The sequence below is a fragment of the Saimiri boliviensis genome, chromosome 13 (genome assembly GCF_048565385.1).
Source record: "Saimiri boliviensis isolate mSaiBol1 chromosome 13, mSaiBol1.pri, whole genome shotgun sequence".
Lineage (NCBI taxonomy): Eukaryota > Metazoa > Chordata > Mammalia > Primates > Cebidae > Saimiri > Saimiri boliviensis.
In genome coordinates this window covers 56,020,228-56,044,549 of record NC_133461.1, presented here as the reverse complement: position 1 = coordinate 56,044,549, position 24,322 = coordinate 56,020,228, and the positions used below count along the sequence as shown (strand labels likewise).

The window sequence follows — 24,322 nt, the reverse complement described above, 5'->3', positions numbered from 1 at the left end:
TCCCAGCTACTCAGGAGGCTGAGGCAGGAGAATTGCCTGAACCCAGGAGGCGGAGGTTGCAGTGAGCCGAGATCGCGCCATTGCACTCCAGCCTGGGTAACAAGAGCGAAACTCCGTCTCAAAAAAAAAAAAAAAAAAAAAAGTATAAGTCACTTACCTTAAAGAAAAAATGTATCACCTTTTTCTTCAAGCTGATTGATGATGCTTCTAATGAATGATAATCCTTATCACTTCATGTATGTTTAGTAATTAATCTTAAAAAAAACTCTATAGCCAAAGTAGGATAATCTGTTGAAAAAAAATTAGAATACAAAAATATCACTATTAGCTGATACATTAAAACAACTTAGAAAAAGCTAGACTAAAAAATGGCCCAGTCAGGTGCAGTGGCTCACACCTGTAACTGTAGCACTTTGGGAGGTGGAGGTGGAATGACTGCTTGAGCGCAGGAGTTTTGAGACAAGCCTGGGCAACATGATGAAACCCTGTCTCCTCAGAAACTACAAAAATTAGCTAGGTGTGATGGCACATGTCTGTAGCCCAGCTACTTCAGAGGCTGAGGTGGGAATATCACCTGAGCCCAAGGAGGTAGAGGCTGGCAGTGAGTTGTGATCACACCACTGCACTCCAGCCTGGGTGACACAGTGAGACTCCCCCCATCTCAAAAAAAAAAAAAAAAGTCTGTGATGATTTTTCACTATATGCAAAACACTACACAACTGCATTGTCACCATCTCAATCTTATACCATATGATATATTCAGTTTTCCTTCAAAAATAATCACTACTTATCCCAAACTCCACCTCCATGGAAGAATTATACTTTCCTTCTGAAAAGATGCCAGGCTTGGCCACATGCAGTACTTTGGCCGTACTTTGGGACACAGTATCTATACTTCCCTGACCTGATTGTCTTGGCCACCTGACTTACTTTGGGCCAGCCTGTAGTTATCAAGTTGTACCAGTATCCTTTGTTAAAAAACAGTATTCTTTACCCATTGAATTGTCCTAGCACCTTTGTTAAAGATCAACTGCCCATAAATGTATGGGTTTGTTTCTATACTCTCAATTCTATCCCATTGGTCTTTATGATCTTATGCCAGGACCACACAATCTTGATTACTGCAGTTTTCTAGTAAATTTTTAAAAGATGAAGTGTGAGCCCCAAACTTTGCTATTCTTTTTCTTTTTTTTGAGACTATGTCTCACTATGTTGCCTAAGGAAGTCTCAAATTCCTGGCCTCAAGTGACCATCCCATCTCAGGCCCCTGAGTAGCTGGGAACATAGGCATATCCCACCTTACCTAGCTAATTTTTTAGTTTTTGGAGAGATGCAGTCTCCCTATGTTGCCAAGCTGGTCTCAAACACCTGGCCTCAAACCATTCTCATTCTCCTACCTCAGCCTCCGAAAGTCCTAGGATTACAGGTGTATGAGCCCAGCCTAAACGAAATTTTTTACTGGTACATAATGATTGCACATATTTCTGGGGTATTGTATGACATTTTGATACAGACATACAACCATGTAATAATCAAGTAACAGTAAGTGGAATATTCATCACCTCAAACATTTATTATTTATTTGTATTAGGAACATTCCAAATCTTCTCCTCTAGTTACTTTGAAATACGCAATAAATTATTAACTAGTCACCCTACTGAGCTACCAAACACTCGAACTTATTCCTTCGAACTGTATTTTTATAACCATTAACCAACTTCTCTCCATCCTCTCCTCCCTCCACCGTTCCCAGCCTCTGGTAACCACTATGCTACTCTCTACCTCCATGGGCTCAACTTTTTCTGTGGCTCCCACATATGAACAAGAATATGCATTATGTCTTTCCATGCCTGGTTATTTTACTTAACATACTGTCTTCCAGTTTTATCCACGTTGCTGCAGATAAACAAGATTTCATATTTTTATGGCTGAATAATATTTCATTCCATCACATTTTCTTTATCCATTCATCTGCTGATGGACACTTACTTAGGTTGATTCCACATCCTGCCTATTGTGATTAGTGCCACAATAAACATAGAAATGCAGTTATCTCTTTCACATACTGATTTATTAAAGTGATTATTTTCAGGCTGGGCATGGTGGCTCACACCTATAATCCCAGAACTTTGAGAAGCCAAGGTTGGCAGATCACCTGAGGTCAGGAGTTCAAGACCAGCCTGACCAACATGGAGAAACCCTGTCTCTAAAAAATAATAATAATTATTATTATTATATATATTTTTTGAGACAGAGTCTCGCTCTGTCACCTACGCTGGAGTGTAATGGCGTGATTTCAGCTCATTGCAACCTCCACCTCCTGGGTTCATGAGATTCTCCTGCCTCAGCCTCCTGAGTAGCTGGGATTAAAGGCACCTGCCACCACAATTAGCTAATTTTTCTATTTTTAGTAAGGATGGGGTTTCACCATGTTGGTCAGGCTGGTCTCAAACTCCCAACCCTGTGATCCGCCCACCTTAGCCTCCTAAGTGCTGGGATTATGGGTATGAGCCACCGTACCTGGCAACAATTATTTTCTTAATTATCTTTTTGGATGGTTCATCACAGTATACACAAAACTAATTTTTGTACACTAATCTTGTGTCTTGTAATGTTGTTAAATTTAATTACATCTAATAGGTTTTTTTGTGTGAATTTCTTAGGATTTTGTACATGTAAGATCATGTCATCTGCAAAGAGAGAGAATTTTACTTCTTCCTTTCCAACCTGGATGCCTTCTCTTTACCTTTTGCTGAACTACCTTGGCTAGAGCCTCCACTGGAAACCTGCTTTTCACTGTTGAAAGAAGTGGCAAGATATCTTCATCTTATTTCTAATGTCAGGGAGAAAGCTTTCAGTCTTTCACCATTAAGTATGATGTTAGATATTGGATTTTGTCAAATATTTTTTTCTGCATCTATTGAGGTAATCATGTCCATTTCTTTCCTTTACTATACCAGCATGGTGTGTCACACTGATCAATTTTCATATGCTAAACCAACTGTACACTACAGGGATAAATGCAACTCGGTCATTGTATATTATTATTTTTATAGGTCGCTGGATTCAGTCTGCAAATATTTAGTTGAGGATTTGTGTGGGTATATTCATAAAAATTATTAATCTGTAGTTTTTTATTTAAAAAATATGGAACGCTTCACAAATTTGCGTGTCATCCTTGCGCAGGGGGCATGCTAATCTTCTCTGTGTCGTTCCAATTTTAGTATATGTGCTACCAAAGCAAGCACTAATCTGTAGTTTTCTTGTGATGTCTTTGCCTAGTTTTAGTACTAAGATAATACTGCCCTCATAAAACGAGCTAAAAGAGATTCCCTCCTTTTCTGTTTTTTTTTTTTTTTTAAATGTATGAATGATTGGCGTTAATTCTTCTTTAAACATTTGGTAGACTGCATCAGTGAAGCCTCTGAGCCTGTGCTTTTCATTTTTGGAGTTATTTTTATTCAATCTCTTTGTTACTATCTAGGTTATTGAAATTGTTAGGATACCACTGTTCATATTCCCCTATAATCGTCTTTATTTTGGTAATATCTCTCATTCCTTATTTTAGTAATTTGGGTCCTCTCTCACTAAGACTTTTTTAAAAAAGATAAAAGTAGCCAGGTGCAGTATCTCATGCCTATTATCCCAGCACTTTAGGAGGCCAAGATGGGAGAATTGCCTGAGCCCAGGCATTCAAGATCAGCTTAGACAACACGGGAAGACCCTATCTCTACAAAAAATAAATTAGCCAGGTGTGGTGGCACACACCTATGATCTCAGCTACTTGGGAGGCTTAAGTGTGAGAATCACTTGAGGCCAAGAGTTCCACTGTAGCCTGTGCAACACAGCAAAACTTCAAAACAAAAAACAAACAACAACAAAAACATAAGGTGCCCCTGGGTCTGGTAACACATGCCTATAGTCCTAGCTACTCAGGAGCCTCATGTGAGAGGATCATTTGAGCCCAGAAATTTGAAGCTATACTGTGCTATGATCCTGCCTGCAGAACGGCCACTGTACTCCAGGCCAGGCAAACCAGTAAGGGTTCATTTAAAAAAAAAAAAAAAAGAAAGCAAAACCCACAAGGTGGGTGGATTTGTCCTATCAGATATCAAGACTATAAAACCACATTAATGTGTGATATCATTTCCAGGAAGACAAACAGACCAATGGAACAGACCAATGACATGAAATAGAATCAAACCAAATATTTAATATATATGATTATTTGGTTTATGATAGACAGCACTGTAGCCTTAAAGAAATGGTACTGATGTTTTTTAGATGAAGCAAAAACAGAAAAAAAAGAAATAGTACTGGGATAACAAGATATGACATGAGGGGAAAATGAAAGTAGATCCCTAGGCTGCTCTGCCTAGGGAGTAGCCATTCTTTATTCTTTTACTTTGTTAATAAACTTATTTTCACTTTACTCTTAAATAAAAAAAAAAGAAAAAGAAAAAGAAATTGGATCCCTACATCATACAATGGCAAATGGATTGACTATAGACATAAAATGTGAAGAAAGGTGAAAATATTAACTTAGGATTAAGTTAATATTAAAAAGGTTTAGTACCCACAGATTATACAATATATATAAGATATCCTACAAATTAATAAAACAGCCAACCAAAGAGAAAAATTGGCCAGGTATGGTGCCTCACACCCGTAATCCTAACACTTTGGGAAGCTGAGGTGTGAGAATCTCTTGAGCACAGGAGTTTAAGACCAGCCTGGACAACATGGCAAAACCCCATCTCAACAAAAAATACAAAAATTAGCCAGGCATGGTGGTGTTCACCTATAATCCCATCTATTTGGGAGGCTGAGGTGGGAGGCTGCAGTGAGCCTTGATCACATCACTGCACTCCAGCCTGGGCAACAGAGTGAGACTCTGTCTCAAAAAATAAATAAATAAAATAAAATAAATAAAAATAAAAAGAGGATCCAGAGATGATTTAATTTTAGGAATGTTATTAATAGATAACATTAGCCGGGCGCGGTGGCTCAAGCCTGTAATCCCAGCACTTTGGGAGGCCAAGGCGGGTGGATCATGAGGTCAAGAGATCAAGACCATCCTGGTCAACATGGTGAAACCCCGTCTCTACTAAAAATACAAAACATTGGTTGGGCATGGTGGCATGTGCCTGTAATCCCAGCTTCTCAGGAGGCTGAGGCAGGAGAATTACCTGAACCCAGGAGGCGGAGGTTGCAGTGAGCCGAGATCGTGCCATTGCACTCCAGCAGCCTGGGTAACAAGAGCGAAACTCAGTCTAAAAAAAAAAAAAATTAATAGATAACATTAGCTGGGTGTGGTGTAATCAAGCCTGTAATCCTAGCACTCTGGGAGGCCAAGGTGGGCAGGTCACCTGAGGTTAGCAGTGAGACCAGCCTGGCCAACATGGTAAAACCCTATCTCTACTAAAAATACAAAAATTGGCCGGGCATGGTGGTACATACCTATAATCCCAGCTACTCGGGAGGCTAAGGCATGAGAACTCTTGAAACCGGAGGATGCGGCTACAGTGAGCCTACATTGCACCACTGCACTCCAGCCTAGACAGCAGAGTGAGACTCCATCTCAAAAATAAAATAATAATAACATCAACAAGTCAAATAAAAACAATTACCCTATCACTTCAATGTAGCCACTTTTCTCCAAGTAACTTCTGTTTTTTTTTTTTTGAGACAGAGTTTCGCTCGTTACCCAGGCTGGAGTGCAATGGTGTGATCTCGGCTCACCGCAACCTCCGCCTCCTGGGTTCAGGCAATTCTGCCTCAGCCTCCTGAGTAACTGGGATTACAGGAACACACCTGTCCAGCTAATTTTTGTATTTTTAGTAGAGACGGGGTTTCACCATGTTGACCAGGATGGTCTCCATCTCTTGACCTCGTGATCCACCCACCTCGGCCTCCCAAAGTGCTGGGATTACAGGCTTGAGCCACCGCGCCAGGCCTCCAAGTAACTTAAAATTAATCAGCCTTTTTCCTACACAACCCTGGGACTGTTTTGCCCAGCCTTATCTTGATTTTTTTTTTAATTTACTTTTTTCTTTATTTTGTTATTTATTGCCCTTAAATAGTCTCCTAGCCAATCGTCTTGTATTTCAACACACCATTGGAAACTTCTAGCCATCTCAAGATGCAGTAATGCCATTAGATTTACTGCAGAATCAAGCTCTCAATATAACTCTCCATATAACTCTCAAAAAAAAATCCCAGAAACCTGTGGTTGTGATCTTGAGGAAAAAAAGGTCTCTGCAGACATAATTAAATTAAGGATCTTGAGATGTGATCATCCTGGATTATCCAGGTAGGCCCTAAATCCAATAACAAATGTCCTTGTAACAGAGTGGCACAGATATCCTTGTAAGAGGAGACAGAAACAGGCAAGAGAAAATAACGTGAAAATGGGGCTGGGCGTGGTGGCTCAAGCCTGTAATCCCAGCACTTTGGGAGGCCGAGGCGGGTGGATCACGAGGTCAAGAGATCGAGACCATCCCGGTCAACATGGTGAAACCCCGTCTCTACTAAAAATACAAAAAATTGGCTGGACATGGTGGCACGTGCCTGTAATCCCAGCTACTCAGGAGGCTGAGGCAGGAGAATTGCCTGAACCCAGGAGGCGGAGGTTGCGGTGAGCCGAGATCGCGCCATTGCATTCCAGCCTGGGTAACGAGAGCGAAACTCCGTCTCAAAAAAAAAAAAAAAAAAAAAAAAAAAAGTGAAAATGGAGGCAGAGGTTGAAGTAATGTGGTCATAGACCCAGGAATGCCAGAGAAACCACCAGAAGGTAGATGAGGCAAGGAACAAATTTAAGAGAATAAATTCTTTTTTTTTTTTTTTTTTTTTTTGAGACGGAGTCTCACTCTATGGCCAGGCTGGAGTGCAGTGGCATGATCCCGGCTCACTGCAACTTCCGTTTTCTGGTTTCAAGCATTTCTCCTGCCTCAGCCTCCCAAGTAGCTGGGATCACAGGCACACACCACCACGCCCGGCTGATTTTTTTGTATTTTTAGTAGAAACGGGGTTTCACCATGTTGGCCAGGATGTTCTCGATCTCTTGACCTTGTGATCCACGTGCCTCAACCTCCCAAAGTACTGAGATTACAGGCATGAGCCACCACGCTCGGCCAAATTTCTATTGCTTTTAAGCCATCAGGTTTCTGATAATTTGTTAGAGCAGACATAGGAAACTAGTATTTCTCCTAAGAAGACTATATCACATCAAGGGGCCTACAGTTTTCCCAGTACAATCATTTTTCATCTTATGCAAAATTCTTTACACGTCTCTTTTAAGGTTTATGCCATTCTGCTATCAAACTTTCTTTCTTCATTGTTGTACTCCTACTGACCACCAGAAACTCTTCAATCATAGTTTTCTACTCCAATCAAGCTGTTACGACCATCATCAGCTACAAACTTCACATGGATCACCACAGATCCTTAATCTCCTTAATGACAATAATTTACCAATTTTTTTTTTTTTTTTTTAGACAGAGTCTCACTCTGTTGCCCAGGCTAGAGTACAGTGGTATGATCTTGGCTCACTGCAACCTCCACCTCCCGGTTTAAGCAATTCCCTGCCTCAGCCTCCTAAGTAGCTGAGATTACAGGCATGCAACACCATGCCCAGCTAATTTTTGCATTTTTGATAGAGATGGGGTTGCACTATCTTGGCGAGGCTGGTCTTGAACTCCTGACCTCATAATCCACCTGCCTCAGCCTCCCAAAGTGCTGGGATTACAGGCGTGAGCTACCATGCCAGGCCTAATTTACCAGTTCTTAATCCATTTCAACGACACAACCTTTTAACTACATCAAAGAAACGAGAGAAGTATTGACTGCAAATCTAGGTCTAGTGGCTTGTCAAATTCTTAACTCTTTCTTAGAAACTTGCCATGGCCACAGGCACCTCCTTTTAAGAAAAAAAAAAAAAAAAAAAATAGGGCCAGGCATGGTGGCTCACCCCTGTAATCCCAGCACTTTCGGAGGCCAAGGCAGGCAGATTACCTGAGGTCAGGGGTTCAGGACCAGCCTGGCCAACATGGTGAAACCCCATCTCTACTAAAAAAAACACAAAAACTAGCCAGGCATGGTGGTGCATGCCTGTAGTCCCAGCTACTCGGGAGGCTCAGGCAGGAGACTCATTTGAACCCAGGAGGTGGAGGTTGCAGTGAGCCAAGGTTGCACCACTGCACTCCGGCCTGGGCAAGATAGTGACAGAGTGAGACACTGTCTCAAAAAACAAAACAAAAAAACGTTAGACAATTCACAGTTAAATTCTGAAAGTCCTGACCCTGTTATGCTTCCCATAGCTAACTAGATCAAGGGTAGGTTTGTGACCCAAGAGGTGCCAACATCTAGTCACTATAATGCAGGGTTTTCCAACCTCACCACTATAAACATTTTGAACCTTTTGAACATTCTGAGTAAATACTCAGACATAGAGTCTTGGTAGTGAGGAACTGCCTTGTGCATGGAGGAGCAGCAGCCTGTTCAGCAACAGCAGCAGCAGCAGCAGCAACCCTTCCCCCGGTCCTCACAATTAAAGTTATCTCTAGATACTGCAAATGTTTCCCCAGAGGCAGAATCACCCTGGGTTAAGATCTACTACTATAATAGCAAAGAACAAAATTAAGAATTATAGATACCTGTTGCTTGAGGAATTAAAACAAGGCAAACCAATTGCTAGAGCAGGTGTCCCCAAACTGCAGCCCCCTGAGGCCATTTATCCGGCCCCTGCGCCGCCCTTCAGGAAGGGGCACCTCTTTCATTGGCGGTCAGTGAGAGGAGCACAGTATGTGGCGGCCCTCCAACGGTCTGAGGGACAGTGAACTGGCCCCCTGTGTAAAACGTTTGGGGATGCCTGTAGAGCTTTACTATTCTCAGCCACCTTCTGAGTCCTGAAATACATTCAGGTTTCTTTAAGACCTGGTGAATTGTCATTCAGCAAAGTCTAGTGTTTGGTGATTCCTGTTCTTTTCTTCCACAAGATCTAGCTCTGTAAACAGTCTTTTATTTCTACATATCCTCCCAATGAACTACTATTATTTAAGGTAATCCAAGTATTTCTCACATTCTAAAATGCATAATAGATCACTTGAGGTCAGGAGTTAGACGCTAGCTTGGCCAATAGGATGAAACCCCATTGCTACTAAAAATAAAAAAAATAAGCCAGACGTTGTGGTGAGCGCCTGTAATCCCAGCTACTCGGGAGCCTGAGGCAGAACTGCTTGAACCCAGGAGGTGGAGGTTGCAGTGAGCCAAGATGGCACCACTGCACTCCAGACAGGGCGACAGAGCAAGACTCCATCTCAAATACATAAATAAATAAAATGTGTAATAAATACTCAGAGATTAGAAATCTTTTTTTTTTTTTTGAGACAGAGTTTTGCTCTTGTTGCCCAAGCTGGAATGCAATGGTGCGATCTCAGCTCACTGCAACCTCTGCCTCCCGGGTTCAAGAGATTCTCCTGCCTCAGCCTCCCAAGTAGCTGGGATTACAGGCGCGTGCCACTACACCTGGCTAATTTTTTGCAGAAAAGGGGTTTTTAGTGAAAACGGGGTTTCACTATGTTAGCCAGGTTGGTCTTGAACTCCTGACCTCAGGTGATCCACCTGCCTCAGCCTTCCAAAGTGCTGGGATTATAGTCTTGAGTCACCATGCTGGGCCAGCTATAATAATATTAATAATCAGCTGTAATAATATTACAGAGATAATTAGGTTTAATTAACAATCTCTGTAATCAGAGATAATTAGGTTTTGGTTTTTTTTTTTTGAGATGGAGTCTTGCTCTGTCGCCAGGCTGGAGTACAGTGGCATGACCTTGGCTCACTGCAACCTCTGCCTCCCAGGTTCAAGCAATTCCCCTGCCTAGTTGAGGTAATGTTTTTATGAAAAAAAAAAAAAACAAAAAAAACATTGGTCAGTTGACATATGAGGGCTAGTGGCTTAAGCTGAAAAACAACTTATTGGCCAGGCACGGTGGCTCACGCCTGCAATCCTAGCACTTTGGGAGGCCAAGGCAGGTAGATCATCTGAGGTCAGGAGTTCAAGACCAGCCTGGCCAACATGATAAAACCCCATCTCTACAAAAATTTAAAAAATTAGCTAGGCATGATGTTGGGTGCCTGTAATCCCAGCTACTCAGGAGACTGAGGAGGGAGAATCACTTGAACCTTGGAGGCAGAGATTGCAGTGAGCCAAGATAGCGCAGCCTGGGCGACAGTGAGACTCCATCTCAAAAATAAATAAATAAAATATTTACTCAGTTACTTCTGGTTTCACTTAACTACTTGCCAATTCAATTTCCATACATTATTCCCTTAAGTTTCAATAACTACATTAATTATAAACATTCAATTATTTACCTTAAAGCAACAGTGCTCAAAGTGTAGTATGGGGACTCTCAGGATCCCAAAGACCCTTTCAAGGGATTCCTGAGATCACAATCATACGAGAGTAAAAGATTAAAAGTACAAAACAAACCAATGAATTCTAATGCAACAGAATATAAAACAAATGTTGACATGGTTTCAGATTCCACATTGCACTAACCTTTAAGAAATTACCACTTGTTAAGTTTTGTTGCAGAATCAAAGAGTATCACAACTATCTAAAAAAGTTAAGATACCCTGCCCAACATCCTGGTCATAAACTTCGACCAGAAGCATAGATAGAAACAGAATGATAGGAGAATCCAGCTGTCTTGTATCAGGTCAAACATTAAGATTTACAAAAATGTAGTACTATCACCATTCTTATGCTAAATTTTTTATTTTGGAATAGTTTTTCATTAAAATGTTATTTATTAAATATATTAAGCTGAGTGTGCACACCTGTAGTCCCAGCTATATGGGAGGCTGAAGCAAGAGGATTACTTCACCTCAAAGCAAGAGTTCAAAGCCAGCCTGGGCAACACAGTGAGCATGTTACTGAAAAAAAATTTTTAATTAAAATTAAAATGTAATTTATATTAAGCTGAATTTTAATTATATTCATATGAATATATATATGAAATTAATTTCTAATATAGTAACTATCAATAGATCCATATAAACAAAAGCTACTGGAGTCCTACATAATTTTTTTTTTTTTTTGAAGCAGAGATTTGCTCTGTTGCCCAGGCTGGAGAGTAGCGGTGCGATCTCGACTCACCACAACCTCTGCCTCCTGGGTTCAAGTGATTCTCCTGCCTCAGCCTCCCAAGTTGCTGGGACCATAGGTGTGTGCCACCAGGCCCAGCTAATTTTTTGTATTTTTAGTAGAGACAGGTTTTCACCATGTTAGCCAGGATGGTCTCAATTTCCTGACCTCGTGATCCACCCACCTCAGCCTCCCAAAGAAAGTGCTGGGATTACAAGCGTGAGCCACTGCACCTGGCCCAGAGTCCTGCATAATTTTTAAGAGTTTAAGAGGATCCTAAGACCAAAAAGTTTGAGAACCACTACATTAAAGTAATACTTAATACCTCCTTTTAATTTACCCTCTGAGTTTTTGCGTGAATCTTACATATGCTGCCATAAATGCTTAAAGGAAGGTGAAGAGAGCCGAGGATATAAATCTTCCTTTCTTCAAATGCATTGTAATGCAATCAAGCATAAGATCCCCCTTCCCCTCAGAAAAAGGAAAGACATAATGGCTGCGTTAACAGAATGTTCTATTTGCCAAAAGTAATTACAGTATTATAATACCAAACTTATACAGAAAAAACGGAACCAAAGGATTTTCATTGAATGATGCACAGAAAAATACGAGTGTCATGGTTACAAAAGGGTTAATCTAGTCTGCAAGTTAATTAACTACAGTAAAAATTTCACTAGAGTTGGTTTCTATTACCTAAATTTGAACCACCTTCAATACAGTATTCCAAGAACTCTATGTGGAACAAAAATCTGCCAATAAAAGCCATGAAAAAATATTTAACTATTACAAAAAAATCTGAACTGTGCAGTGCTGGTCACTTTTTTTAATAGAATAAATACAATCAGCTCTGCATCATAATGAATTACCAAGCTAAAAAGGACTATCTGGCAAAAGAAGTTAATGGCATTCATTAATTAGGATACTTTTTTGGTTATTCTGTGAAGCCTAATTTATCAATTTAAATGCCAGCATCTTGTATTGGATGGACATTAAAAAAATTACTTGGCCAGGCATGGTGGCTCACATCTGTAATACTGGCACTTTGGGAGGCTGAGGCAGGTGGATTACCTGAGGTCAGGAGTTCAAGACCTGCCTGTCCAACACCGTGAAACCCTGTCTCTACTAAAAATACAAAAAATTAGTTGGGTGTGGTGGCGAGCACCTGTAATCCCAGCTACTTGGGAGGCTGAGGTGGGAGAATAACTTGAACCCAGGAGGTGGAAGTTGCAGTGAACTGAGATCGTGCCACTGCACTCCAGCCTGGGCGACAGAGACACCATCTCCAAAAAAAAAAAAATTACTTTTTGTTCACTACAGAATCATAATATTGAGAAAGGTAAAACAATAGCATATTTTCCTCAGTCAACAATGATAAAGGAGTTCTAGCTCATAAGTCAGGACAAATTTTGGAACTGTGCTTCCAAAGTCACACATCTGACCCAACAGTCATATTCTGCATTCTGCCTTTAGGGGAAAAAGTGAGTCTAATACAGTCCTAGTTTCCTCATTTCCTTACATGCCCTAGGCTTGAAATTTGTGGCTTCCAAATTAAGCACCTTTTTTCTTTTTTCTTTTTTTTTGAGAAGGAGTCTCGCTTCAGTCTCCCAGGCTGGAGTGCGGTGGCCTGATCTCGGCTAACTGCAACTTCCGCCTCACCGCAACTTCCGCCTCACCGGTTCAAGCGATTCTCCTGCCTCATCCTCCTGAATAGCTTGGATTACAGACGCATGCCACCATACCTGGCTAATTTTTGTATTTTTAATAGAGACGGGGTTGTACCGTATTGGTCAGACTGGTCTCAAACCCCTTGTCTCGACCTCCCAAAGTGCTGGTATTACTGGAGTGAGCCACTGCACCCGGCCCAAATTAAGTAAGCACTGTTAAAAAAAACTTTTCATCCTACTCCCATGTCTAATTCCATTGATGTTGAGATTTTTTTGTATTTCAAATTTTAAAAAATAAAACAAATTCACCAGGCACAGTGGCTGAGGCCTGCAATGCCAGCACTTCTGGAGGCCCAGGTGATCACCTGAACCCAGGAGTTCGAGACCAGCCTAGGAAACATGGCGAATCTCCGTCTCTACAAAAAATACAAAATTTAGCCTAACATAGTGGCAGACCCCTGTAGTCCCAGTCACTTGGAGAGGTAGAGGTGGGACGATTGTTTGAGCCCGGGGAGGTCGAGGCTGCAGTGAGCCGTGATTACACCACTGCAATCCAGCCTGGGCGACGGAGGGAGACCCGTCTCAAAATAAAATAAAATAACAATTTAAAACTCCATCAGTGTTGGTGTCCTGTATAAAACAGAAACTAAAGACTTCATCAGGAGACAAAGTGAATACGGCATAGTTCACCACAACCTGGATGTTTTCAACTGACATTCATGTTTTATCCAGTTTTTAAAAAAAAAAAAAATCAATGTTGGTGGGGTGTCCATCCAACACCTTAATTCCACTAAGCAAAGCTTTTGTTTCCTGCAAAGGTTATTTACTGAGATATCATTTGGTAATACAATTTAGATGCCATGTGCTACGATTCCTTGTTAAAGGAATCTCATTGCAGCGAAGACAACACAAAACAAGGCTCATAGTACTTCTTAAATCGCAAAGCTTGAGCACCTTCCTCCTCCTCTTCCTCCCTCCCCGGTTACCCGCTGCGTCCCCATCCCTCCGGAAAATAAAGTACACGCCGGGTTTTCGGATGCATCGCTGAGAGGCGGAGGGAGAAGGTAGTCTTCTAATTGATGGCCCTGCTATCCCATTCTGCCTATGCAAAATAAACCCCCATGGCAAAATAATCTTGAACCGTGATAAAAATCCAGGACCCAATTCCCTTTGGCTCGCCTCTCTCCATCGCTATAAACTTCACTGCGGCCCTCAAAGCATTCATTTCTATTCCAGGGCCGCCCTACCTGTGCCGAGACCCCCATCTCCAGCCCGAGTTACTCCATGACCTTGGCCCCGCTCCCCTCCCAAGCTCAAGGCTGTAAAACTAGGACCCCACATTGCGCCCCGCAGACTGCCGAGGCCTCCAGGCTCAGGCCAGGTCAGCGGGCTGCGGCGAAGGGCAGCGAGGAACGGCTGGAGCGGCTGGCTGGGGACGGAGACGGGGCCCGAGGCTACCTGCCAGGCCGGCGCCGGCGAAGCCCCGGTGATGGCAATGGCTGCACGCCACCTCGGGGCTCCCGGAGCCCCCGCGGCCGTGCTGGGAACTCCGGCCCGGCCCTGCCCCGTCCGCGGCCCTTTATGAACTCCGACCGCCCAGCAAGCAGCGGCAGGTGGTGCGCGGCCGCGAGGGCAGGTTAACTGCCTACCTCCGGCGACGGCGTCTCGGAGCCTGGAACCTCCCGCCTCCCTCCTAGAGGCGCGAAGAGCCGGGACCGAAGCAGTAGGAAGAGGCGTGCGAGGCAACACGCCACGGAGGGTGGAACAGGAAGACGGAGAACCTCCGCTCCCTGGAGAGCCTGGCAAAAGGGAGAAGAGGACGCAGGCGGCGGGGACCGTCAGGGACGCTCGCGTACCTTCCTTTTGCCTGGCAGAGGGTCCGACTAGGGCCAGCGGATCCCCTCACATCCGGGTATCTGGAGACACTCAGCTGCTTTTGCTGCGGCCGCCGCCTCCCCCGCAGCGCAAACACCAAACTTCCGGCGACGACTGCGACGCCTCGCTCGTCAGATGGGAGTTACCTGTGACCGTCTTGGGTGCGCTTGCGCAACGCTCCTCTTCAGCCCTAACCGGCTCAGCTGACGTGCCTAGAAGACGAAGATGGCCGCTACGCTCACTGCGTGTCACGCAGTTTTTCACCCTGGCCCGGACGGCTGGGCGTCGGGGAAAGCAGAGCCAGAGTCCATCCTCAGCGCAGGCGCGGTGGGAGGTCTCGTGCGCGCGCCTCCGCGGGTGGGCGCCCGGAGGGGAGGTGGCCGCGCCCCCTAGCGGCGGTCGCTTGTCCTTCCTGGGGTCATCGCTTTGAGCTAAAAACCACCCAGGCCCCCAGCGGTAGTGGTTTACCTTGGAAATTTTTCCCAACTGGTTGCTGTGTAGGTTTCGGCTCTTTCTATCTGCGATGTCTAATCCAAGTGCCTTTGGTCTTCCATATGAGCCAATGTAAAGAAGGTGGCGGGGGGCCGGGCGCAGTGGGTCTTGCTTTTTTTTTTTTTTTTTTTTTTTTTGAGACGGAGTTTTCGCTCTTGTTACCCAGGCTGGAGTGCAATGGCACGATCTCGGCTCGCCGCAACCTCCGCCTCCTGGGCTCAGGCAATTCTCCTGCCTCAGCGTCTTGAGTAGCTGGGATTACAGGCATGTGCCACCATGCCCAGCTAATTTTTTTTGTATTTTTAGTAGAGACGGGGTTTCACCATGTTGACCAGGATGGTCTCGATCTCTTGACCTCGTGATCCACCCGCCTCGGCCTCCCAAAGTGCTGGGATTACAGGCGTGAGCCACCGCGCCCAGCCGGGTCTTGCTTTTAATCCCAGCACTTTGGGAGGCTGAGGCAGGTGGATCATTGGAGATCAGGGGTTCAAGACCAGCCTGGCCAACATGGTGCAACTCCATCTCTACTAAAAATACAAAAATTAACCGGGCAGTAGTGACGTGCGCTTGTAATGCCAGCTACTCGGGAGGCTGAGGTGGGAGAATCCCTTGAGCCTGGGAGGCGGAGGTTGCAGTGAGCTGAAATCGCTGGCCAAGAGAGTGAGACCCTATCCATGAAAAAAAAAAAAAAAAGGAGGGTGGGATCCTTTTCTCCTTCCCTGCACTGCACTGCAGTGCCTCCAAAAAAATGCAGGGCTTCACCCTCTCCTTGTACACTTTCCTCTTGTTTACCAGAGCGTACACTTTCCTCTTGTGTACCATCAGAAATTGTAGAATATTCCACTACATTTTTAGTTAGACTTAGTGTTCAGACAAAGCTTTGGCTCGATCTTGGAGGCCTCTAGAGATAGAAGAGGTAGAATCCAGGGTTCTATCATTATACTATGATTCCTGGTTCCCACACTTTTTTTTTTGAAACAAGATCTTGCTGTGTAGCCCTGGCTGGTGTGCAATGGCACAATCACAGCTCACTGTAGCCTCGACTTGGGCTCAAGCGATCCCTCCTGCCTCAGCCTCATGAGTAGCTGAGACCAAAAGCCCACGACACCACCTACCCCAGGCTAATTTTTTTATTTTTTGTTGAGATAAGGTCTCACTGTGTTGTCCAGGCTGGTCTCGAACTCCTGGCCTCAAGCGATCCACTCTCCTTTGTTTGGCTTCCCAAAGCGCTGGGACTACAGGCCTAAGCCTGCAGCTGCTACTACACTGCTTTTGAGCATATGTTATGTGCAGCTCTTATTTTCAGAACTACAAGATTAGATGGGTACTTGTGCCTTTCACAATGGGAAGAGGTGATCATAAGTGAGTTTACCCCTTCCTACCCTCCTTCTTTGAAGCCAAGTACAACCAAAAGTTTGTGCTCTAAGTTTGTCAAACCTGAGGTTTTTCTGGCAGTCCATCTTCTACGAAATTTTATCGAGCTGCCTGTCAGTTTGCTCAAGGGGATTTTATAACTTAAATGAGGCCCGGTGCGGTGGCTCACACCTGTAATCTCAGCACTTTGGGAGGCTGAGGTGGGCAGATCAGTTGAGGTCAAGAGTTCAAAACCAGCATGGCTAACATGATGAAACCCCATCTTTACTAAAAGCATAAAAATTAGCTGGGCGTGGTGGCAGGTGGCTGTAATCCCAGCTACTGGGGAGGCTGAGGCAGGATAATTGCTTGAACCCAGGAGGTGGAGGTTGCAGTGAGCCGAGATCACTGCACTCCAACCTAGGTGACAGAGTGAGACTCGTCTCTGGGGGAAAAAAAAAAAAAGCTAGTTATTTATCAGTAGATATGAGCTATGTTTCCCTTCATCTTCTGATTGGCAGACAAGTGGTAGGACTTCTTTTAGTTGGATAAACTACTTTGCCTTTAGTAATTCAAATTCTGGCATACAAAGAAACCATATTTATGAGCTTAATTCTCATAAAATAGGTCTCTGCTTCTGAGTAATCTGTTCCACTCTGTGTGTTAGTTTGGCCTCAATCAGGAACATAGGAATTTGTGCAAGTATCAGTCGATATGAAATCATAGCCCACTGGCCAGGGGCCTAGGCTGTGGCAGCTTCAACCTCTGCTGACCCTGGTGTCTGATCCCAGCTGGTGGCCTTAAAAAACAAGAAAAGAAAGAAATCATATGTATTTATTTTTGGTACATAAGTAATTTGATGTATGATTAATGCCTGAAATTTATATATATATATATATATATATATATATTTTTTTTTTTTTTTCTTTTTTTGAAACAGAGTCTAGCTCTGTCACCCAGGCTGGAGTGCAATGGTACAGTGTTGGCTCACTGTACCCTCCACCTCCTGGGTACAAGCAATTCTGCCTCAGCCTCCCAAGTAGCTGGGATTACAGGTGCCCACCACCACCATCAGCTAATTTTTTAGTATTTTTGGTAAAGACAGGGTTTCACCATGTTGGTCAGGCTGATCTTGAACACCTACCTGACCTCAGGTGACCACCCAGCCTCCCAAAATACTGGGATTACAGGCATGAGCCACCATGCCTGGCCTTATTTTCTTTTCTAAAACTATATATAATCAGTTTCTATGAAAAAAGTAAAAATAGTTTGCATTCGCTGGAAAAAAATAACTTTCTTGAGCATTATTCTTTATCATTTTGAAGGATATTTTTCACTTCTGATTTATGAATACCAGTAGTCTCAATTTATGAATACCAGTAGGAAGATTGATTAAATCTTACTCTGTGATATCATATCATATTTGTTTTTCCTTCTATCAATAGTTGTCTTTTAGAGCATTCTATCTATGAGCTTTGGAATTTGGTTCATTTAATTTGGTTGTCTACTAAGACACAATAATGATCTGATTAAATAATCCATTATTATTCAAAGTACTTTGAACTTACAGTCCTTTCAGGAGAGAGTAAAGAATTAAAGTTTTTTGAGGAAGAGTAGGAGGAGGGAGAGAAGTAGAAAAGGTAACTATTGGGTACCGGGTTTAATACTTGGGTGATGAAATAATATGTACAACAAACCCCTATGACACATGTTTACCTATGTAACAAACCTTTACGTGTACCCTCAAAACTAAAATAAAAGTTAAAAAAATTGTAAAAAAGAAAAATATAATGTTATAATTTGGGAATATAACTATTAACGTCTATTTCTGAAGCATTTTATTAATAAATATTTAAATGAATTAATAAATATTTTTAGATGTTAAAAGTTTTACAACTAATAGTCAATGAGAATCCTAGCATTGAACTGGTAAAGAATTATAGATCACAGGCCGGGCGCAGTGGCTCACACCTATAATCCCAGCACTTTGGGAGGCCGAGGCGGGTGGATCACGAGGTCAAGAGATCGAGACCATCCTGGTCAACAAGGTGAAACCCCGTCTCTACTAAAAATACAAAAATTAGCTGGGCATGGTGGCGCATACCTGTAGTCCCAGCTACTCAGGAGGCTGAGGCAGGAGAATTGCTTGAACCCAGGAGGCAGAGGTTGCGGTGAGCCGAGATCGTGCCATTGCACTCCAGTCTGGGTAACAACAGCGAAACTCCGTCTCAAAAAAAAAAAAAAAAGAATTATAGATTACTGGAAAGAATCACAAGTTTTAGTTCAAAGGGGGTCTGAGACTAGCAAGAAAATATTTTTTCAGATAACTGTGGGAAGACATTCAACTTACAAAGTAGTGTTTGATAATCCAAACAAAATGTTAGTCAGGTCTCTTTAGTTAGAAAATGACTGAAATCCACCTCAAACTCAAATAAGCAATATTTTAAAAAATAATAAAAAAAAAAAACAGTATTGCTACCATAACCGGGAGCTGTAGGGGAGCAGCTGACCTCAGGTTATCCTGAAACCTGAGGATGTCAGATGATGTCAGCAGGACACTACAATGTGCAGCTCTTCTTTCAGCTGTATTAGCTTCATTCTCAAGTATGCTTTCCTGACAGCTTGGCAGAAATTACATAAGCTCACAGCAAACTGGTTTCAGTGAAAAGAGAGGTCCTTGTTCCTTAGAGCTCCCAGAAAAGTTCTGGGGGAGAGCTTTGTTTCAGCTTTGCTGTGTGCCAGTGCTAGAAATAAATGCTGTAACCCAGATGACACATCATGGTGCTTAGCATTATGGTTACATAAGTGGTGAATGTCTTTTTCACACCCCCTACAGCAAGAATTAGAAGACCACGTTCTCCTGCTGAACTCAAACAATGAATGTAATTTCCTGGATTTGTTTAAGTTTCTTGTTTTCCTTGCTGACTCTAAACTGCAGTATATACTTTTCTGCCCTGGCTTATCAGTAGGATATCTGCTTCTGAAACTGATAATGGAATAGTTGCATTGCCTCATATATTACATTCCCATTTCCTTCTTCCTTTTCTTTCTTGTGACCAGTCTAAATGCCTGCAACAGATAAAACCTCTGCCAAATCACAGAGGACAGGACAATCTCACTTTCAGATTAATCCTCCTGCTAGCAGGAAATTAAGGTCTTGTCGCTCCACTCTTGTTGACTTTATTTCAGGACTCTTGACAGTTTTTTACTATGAGAAAGTAAAAATCCTAAAAAATTTTGAGCTACAAAATAAAGACAAAGTACAGCTATTTAGGATAAATCAACTGACAATGACATTTCAATTTGCCATCTGGGAAGCACACCACTACCATACAAATAATGATGCTGGCCCCACATACTTGAGAGGGGATGAGTAGGCGTTAGCCAGATTAAAGAAGGCATGTATGAAAGGCTGGAGAGGAAATAAGCTTCATGAATTGCAAGAACTCAATATTTTTTTCTTGAGATAGATTCTCGCTCTGTCACCCAGGCTGGAGTGCAGTGCTGTGATCTTGGCTCACTGGAACCTCTGCCTCCTTGGTGCAAATGATTCTCCTGCCTCAGCCTCCTGAGTAGCTGGGGCTACAGGTGCCCGCCACCACACCAAGCTAAGTTTATTTTTAGTAGAGATGGGGTTTCACCATGTTGGCCAGGCTGTTCTCAAACTCCTGACCTCAGGTGATCCACCTACCTCGGCCTCCCAAAGTGTTGGGATTACAGGCGTGAGCCACTGCACCCATCCACAAATATTCTTATGCTTTTGAAGGGAAAGGAGATGGATGGCTTAAGAAGTAGGAAGGGCCCCATCAACCTAAAAGGAAGAGGCTGAAGCACAAAATGTGATTTAAAGAGTACTAAGCCAAAGTGAGGACAGCTGCCTGGAAGACTCAGACACAAGCAACCTTGAATATGAGCTCCATTTGGCCTTTGTTACAACCAAGTTTTTAAAGGCTAAAAACCTGGGCAGGGAGTGAGCTGATCCAAAGTTGTTTTTTTTTTTGTTTGTTTGTTTGTTTGTTTGTCACGGATTCTCATTGGTTTACACAAATAACATTGATTAGTGATTGGCTATGCCTTGTTAAGCTATAGCATATGGGGTTTACTGTCTGGTGTGACATTATTAGGTATTTTACAGCTACTTGTAATAATAGCAAACAGTTTTGTGTCGGGGGTGGGAGGCAGGGTCTGGCTCTGTTGCCCAGACTGGAGTGCAGTGGCAGCAACTCAGTTCACTGCAGCATCTACCTACCAGACTCAAGCAGTGCTCCCGCCTCAGCCTCCCAAGTAGCTGGGACCACAGGCGTGCACCACCATGCCCAGCTATTTTTTTTATATTTTTAGTAGAGACATGGGGTCTCACCATATTGCCCAGGATGGTCTCAGACTGTTGGGTTTAAGTGATCCTCCTATGTTGGCCTCCCAAAGTGCTGGGATTTACAGGTGTGAGCCACCAGGCCTGACCACAAACAGTTTGAATAGATGAATGAGATGTTTGTCTCATTTTAATGTTTCTCTGGGCTTGATAAAATTTAAAAACTCTCATTCCTCAAATACAAGTTATTTTCTTTTATCAGTCCAAAGTAGGAAGGGCCTTCAAGACATAGAGAGGGATACTGCAGTACTGGGGATACTGCAGAGAACAATACACGGAAGTCTCAGTACTGGGGATACTGCAGAGAACAATACACAGAAGTCTCCTTCCTCAAGGAGCATATATCCTAATAGAGGAGGCATTCAGTTATTATTATTATTATTTATGAGACAGAGTCTCACTTTGTTGCCCAAGCTGGAGTAAAGTGGCACAGTCTTGGCTCACTGCAACCTCTGCCTCCTGGGTTCAAGCCATTCTCCTGCCTCAGCCTCCTGAGTAGCTGGGATTACAGACATCTGCCACCACGCCCGGCTAATTTTGGTATTTTTAGTAGAGATGGAGTTTCACCATGTTGGCCAGCTGGTCTCAAACTCCTGACCTCACGTGATCCACCCACCTGGGCCTCCCTAAGTGCTGGGATTATAGGTGTGAGCTCCTATGACCATCCGAGGCATTCAGTTATTTCACAAATATTTATTGAGGGGATATTACATACAAGGCATTATTCTAGATGCTGGAGATGCTGTAGTGAACAGAAAAGACGTAATTCCCTGCTTTTGGTTTACATTCCTGTATCTGACAATAATTAAGTAAACAAATAATTAAATGCTAAGAAGGAAACAAACATGGTCCTCAAGAAGCACTGTCTAATCACACTTTCTGTAATGATGGAAATATTCATGTATCTGCATTATTCAAAAGGATAGCCATAGATACATGAGTATTTGAAATGTAGTTACCAAAATTGAGGTATGTGCCACCATGATCGGCTAATTTTGTATTTTTAGCAGAAACAGGGTTTCTCCGTGTTGGTCAGGCCGGTCTCGAACTCCCGACCTCAGCCTTCCAAAGTGCTGGGATTACAGGCATGGGCCACTGTGCCCGGCTTTTTGTATCTTCAGTAGAGACGGGGTTTTACCATGTTGGCCAAACTGGTCTTGAACTCCTGACCTCAAATGATCCACCTGCCTTGGCCTCCCAGAGTACTGGGATTACAGGCATGAACCACTGCACCCAGTCTGAGGAGCTGAATTTTTAATTTTATTTAATTTTTTTTTTCATTTTTAAGAGATGGGGTCTTGTTATGCTGCCCAGGCTGGCCTTGAACTGCTGAGCTCAAGTGATCCTCCTGCCTCAGCCTCCTAAGTGAGACTATAGGCCTGTACCACAGGGCTATTTAATTCTAAATAGCAACATCCAGGCATTATTTATTGTCTAGGGGCTCATTGATCACATCACAGGTTTTGGGTTTTTTTTAGAAACTCTGCCCTTGGCTGGGCACAGTGTCTCCCTATAATCCCAGCACTTTGGGAGGTTGAGGTGGGAGAATCAATTGATCCCAGGAGACTGAGGCTGCAGTGAGCCAGGATCACACCACTGGACCTTAGCCTGGGCAGCAAAGCAAGATCCTGCCTAAACGAACAAACAAAACTATGTCCTGAGATTGGTTCTTCTTCTAGTGGTAAGGAAGTTCCCAACAGCTCCAGAGGTTACTCCCTCTCCATTCATAACCAAAAAAGAGCATTCCCTCCAGAGGTCTGACAGGATTAACTTAGTTCCCAAGCCTATTATTAACAAGTAATGGAATGTAATTATTATAAAAGGTAGAGTCAAATTTCTTAGGACCACAAGGATCACCAGACAAATATTAGGAACATTTGGAAAGACAAGGGGATAGATGTTGAGACGGCAACACACAAATACCCATTTTAGCCTTGTTACTCATAGAGTAGGAGCAGCTTCATCTACTGAAGGCTTATTAGAAATGCAGAATTTCAGGCCACACAACAACTGAATCAGCTTTTCATTTTAAAGTTTCCCCAGGTGAGTCCTACACACATTAAACTTTGATAAGTATTGTCTTACAATATCCAAGAGTTCTGTTGATCAGGGATGAAGCCTCAACTACAAATACAAATTAAAAAGTACACATAAAGAGACTACAGCCACAAGCCGGGAAGCACTCTAACTTGTATTGGCTCCATAGAGAAGGAAAAGCCAGCTAAGGAGATTTAGAAAGAATAGTTAGAGGCTGGGCATGGAAGCTCTGGGGCTGTAAACCCAGCATTTTGGGAGACCACGGCAGTAGGATCTCTTGATCCCAGGAATTGGAGACCAGCCTAGGCAACATAGTAATACCTCTTCTCTACAAAATAAAAATAAGGCTGGGCGCAGTGGCTCATGACTGTAATCGCAGCACTTTGGGAGGCTGAGGCAGGTGGATCACTAGAGGTCGGAAGTTCGAGACCAGCCTAACCAACATGGAGAAACCCTGTCTCTACTAAAAATACAATATTAGCCAGGCATGGTGACGCATTCCTGTAATCCCAGATACTCAGGAGGCTGAGGCAGGAGAATTGCTTGAACACAGGAGGCAGAGGTTGCTGTAAACCAAGATCATACCATTGCACTCCAGCCTAGGCAACAAGGGTGAAACTCCATCTCTAAATAAATAGATAAATAAATAGCTGGGCATGGTGGCACACTCTCGTGGTCCCAGCTACTGAGGAAGCTGAGGCAGGAGGATTGCTTGAGCCAGGAAGGTTGAGTTTGCAGTGAGCCCTGATCATACCATTGCATTCCAGGCTAGGCAATAGAGCAGACCTTATCTTAAAAACAAAACAAAACAAAACAAAACAGAATGTTTAGTGAGATTAGAAAAAAGGCCAGGTGATCTTGGCATCCTGAAAGCTGAAAGAGGAAGGGGGAGTGTCTGTGTTAAATTTTGATGAGGCTCACACCTGTAATCCCAGGACTTTGCACTTTGGGAGGCCAAGGCAGGCAGATCACTTGAGGTCAGGAGTTCAGATCATCCTGGCCAACATGAGGAAACCCCGTCTCTACTAAAAATACAAAAATTAACGGGGGGTGGTGATGTGTGCCTGTAATCTCAGTTACTGGAGAGGCTGAGGTACAGAATCGCTTGAAAGCGAGAGGCGGAGGTTGCAGTGAGCTGAGATTGAACTACTACACTCCAGGCTGGGCGACAGAGCAAGACTCCATCTCAAAAAAAAAAAAAAAAAAAAAAAAAATTTTTTTGATGAGATGATGAAAAAGTCGAAAATTGAAAAGTTTCTCTTATAGATCGAAACTTAAAGTGAAAATAATCCTCTACATTGTGTGATTTTCTTTTCTTTTTTTGAGATGGAGTTCTCTGTTGCCAGGCTGGAGTGCAATGGCGCGATCTTGGTTCACTGC

General features: G+C 43.2%; 1 protein-coding gene and 1 non-coding gene across 11 annotated transcripts in view; both read right to left on the bottom strand.

Annotated features, from left to right (window-relative positions):
* ESCO1 (establishment of sister chromatid cohesion N-acetyltransferase 1) overlaps nt 1-14,992 on the bottom strand; it is a 76,168-nt gene extending 61,176 nt beyond the window's left edge. For 4 of the 10 annotated variants that reach the window (XR_012513161.1, XM_003924785.4, XM_074383703.1 and 1 more), the window contains exons 1-2: nt 14,670-14,992; nt 158-288 (exon numbers count right to left, since the gene is read on the bottom strand). The gene's annotated coding sequence lies outside the window, so the exon portion shown is untranslated. The other 6 variants (XM_074383698.1, XM_074383700.1, XM_074383701.1 and 3 more) reach the window with 6 other exon arrangements.
* Nucleotides 3,142-3,248, bottom strand: LOC120361786 (U6 spliceosomal RNA). Its single transcript, XR_005577901.1, has one exon. It is a non-coding gene; the product is annotated as a U6 spliceosomal RNA (small nuclear RNA).
* Nucleotides 14,993-24,322: the final 9,330 nt, after the last annotated feature.